Source organism: Lissotriton vulgaris, chromosome 2_1 (genome assembly GCF_964263255.1).
Source record: "Lissotriton vulgaris chromosome 2_1, aLisVul1.2, whole genome shotgun sequence".
In the NCBI taxonomy this organism is placed as follows: Eukaryota; Metazoa; Chordata; class Amphibia; order Caudata; family Salamandridae; genus Lissotriton; species Lissotriton vulgaris.
This window is the reverse complement of record NC_141687.1, coordinates 714,113,895-714,116,829: the sequence shown is the minus strand read 5'-3', so window position 1 is coordinate 714,116,829 and position 2,935 is coordinate 714,113,895. Positions and strand designations below refer to the sequence as shown.

At 43.3% G+C, this 2,935-nt stretch overlaps 1 pseudogene; it reads right to left on the bottom strand.

Annotated features, from left to right (window-relative positions):
- Positions 1-1,118: 1,118 nt before the first annotated feature.
- Positions 1,119-1,412, bottom strand: LOC147731024 (large ribosomal subunit protein eL37-like; annotated as a pseudogene).
- Positions 1,413-2,935: the final 1,523 nt, after the last annotated feature.

The window sequence follows — 2,935 nt, the reverse complement described above, 5'->3', positions numbered from 1 at the left end:
ATGTGTATACTACTTATATTTGTATACATCTGTACATTTTCATCAATGTGATGTTAATGTTTCGCCGTCAAATTTCAGTCGAAGCAAAAAGCCACACTTTAGAAGAACAATGCGACAATGATCACCAAAGCTTTGCTGATGACCTAGAGTATGACATCATCCAGGACGTTAAAAAATATATATGTTCTTTTCTGGGTTGTAATTTGTGTGAACTTTTCCATTCTTAGTTGCTCGTTCTAGACACCTTATTTCTAAATGATGTCCAGAATGCAGAAAGTTAATTCTAGATCAAGATGTTTCTGCCCTGTCATACCAATAAACTCTGCTCTTCCTGTTTTCATTTGCTCATACTATTCTGAAAGATGCTGCTGCTTCTCCTTTCCCAAGTCCGACATCAAGTGGTCCAAGCAACAGTTCAAAGCCTTTTGGGCTACTGCAGCGCCCCATTTCTGGGTTTTCCCACTTCTATCTTCCGCTACTTAAACATTGTCAAAACATGACAGTCCACCTTGATTTGAACTTTCATACAATTTCATTCTTTTTTGAAAGCAATTAAAACATATTGGCTTCTCACATCCACCCAGATTATTTTCTGATCCCTTTAAATTATGTTCTGAGCTTTCAAAGGCCGTTTTTCTTGCTATTGCAAATTAAAATTTCTTCAGTACCATTCCTCCCACACATTTAGATACAACACCGTCAGACTCTTAGTGGTTCCAAGTTTCCTTCATCAACTCACTAGCGGGCTTGCCACTTCTTTCGCCCGAGCCAGGCTCTGGAACTCCATTCCCCACTCCTAACTGGAACATGATCAGATTTTACCTTCCCAGAAAGCATTGAAAAACTGTCTCTTTTCTAAATTCCACTCCTAAATCCCAGGTCATCGATAGTTTAATATTAGGACATCTTTTAGGTTATTTGTGCGCTTTACAGAACCCTTAACAAATTCATAAAGTGTGACTATGTGAATGGGATTGGTCAGTTTTGATAAAACTTGAGTACAGCAGAAACCATGTGTCCTTGTCTGTTGTTTGTGCAATCCAAAGATAGCTGTTGTGTGTAATCAAAAGTTCTACCTGCAACACTCCAGGATATAAGCAATTTATTTAACAAATTATTTATGAGAAACTGGATTCTGCAAAAGCTGTCCTCTTCGGTTTTGGTGTTGTGCCCTCACGGAATCCATTCCAGAATCTACAGTAGACAACCTTCAAGTGTCTCATATGGCCGGCACCCGTGGTGTTGCGTCTCTTAGCCTTCACACTCCAGTTATACTTTCTCTTGCACTTAGCGGGATATCCGCACTTGCCACAGGTACATTTCTAGAGATGATACGCCTTTGATCCACAACGACGACACAGTGTATGCGTCTTGTTTCAGCGTTTGGCAAATGATGACATATCCTTCGTCATCTTGCCACAATGGCCAATACGATATTAGCAAATTATCTCATGAGCAGTTCTGACCCTTGCTCCATCTGCCTTGAATTTTATAATGGTTCCATATTGTATTGAGTGAAAAAAGCAGTCATGGATATGGTCTGTAAGGTTTAGAATGAAAGATGGTAGGAATTATCTGACGGACTCCTAACATCGGGTGTAGATAATATTTATTTTTTGTATCTTCTTGCATATATTGCACTCCGCTTTGCAGCTCAAGAAGGCATTGTCACAGCACAAATGCAAGATAAAGCCCATGATAGATGTCTTCACATCTAACATGGGCTTCGATTGGAATTCATAGAGCATATTATCAAGCCCATTACCGCTGCTTTATCGGCAGTTTCCTGCCGATAAAAGCGGCGATAATGTAACGCCCTTTCTTGATAATATGCCCCTCTGTTCTTAATATCCGTGGTGCTACCCTATGACTTAGGGTGCCCAACTGCCTACACGCTGGTGCAAACTAGAAAGAGTGAAACTTAGCACTTAGCATAAGCAGGACATACAAAAAACATATGTGGGATGGTTTCATTTTGGCCTCTGGAAAATGGGCAACCCCCATACCCCCCTCCCTCCCCCCAGCTGTGCCTGCCCACCTTGCAGTTAACGCGTTCACAGAACGTTTTCCCACTCTGAACTGATGATATGACTTCCTATCAAGGGGGACAGTAATCAGGTCCCAGTTCTGCTCCAGCCCAATGTGGCATTAAAGTCTAGAACCATCACAGTCAACTTAGCGCCCCTGATTTTAAGCTGCTCTCTCTGCAGGGTGTATGCCCAGTCGTGTTTTCTTTAACACACTCTGGGAGGGGATTTTAGCTACCTCAAAATGAGGTCCAAGGCCACCAGAACCAAGTCTCTCCGGTAGCTGCTTGATTGAAGACCGCCATGGAATTTTGTTAGCTTTGTCCATCTTATCTCCTCTAGAGCGGCTGCATAAGGCACCAGCTCCTGAGTAACCACACTTCTTCACCAGTAAAGGAGAGATCGCAGAGGGGCTTTGATGGCTACCCTTTTCAGACCCATATCAGTGAATGAGGGACAAAATGGGGGTGTTGGATGGAAGTGAATCCAATGCTTTCACAAATGTATTCTCAGATTTTACTACATCCGAGATTTCACCAAAACCCCAGAGCTCTGCACCATATAAGGCTGCTCCTAGAGCTTTAGCTGTATAGACTTTCAGGGCAGGCGTAAAGCGCCTGGGGTGGGAGGTGCAATGTTCATTGAAAGATGCACACCTGGGGTCACCCAAACCCCCGTAAACCCGTAAACGCACAACCTACCAACGCACACTGCAAGCACGCAGCCAAGGCTTGGAGGGCGACACTAATGTATCGACGAACTCCACCGCCCCCCTTCTCTTCCTCTCTCTCTCTCCTTTTTTCACCCTCTCCAGGGGGGCTTACAGAATCTACAGCCACATCAGCCTATACTATGTATGCTCTATGTAACCATGTAACCATAAAGATGCCAAGAATTCCCTGCTGTAA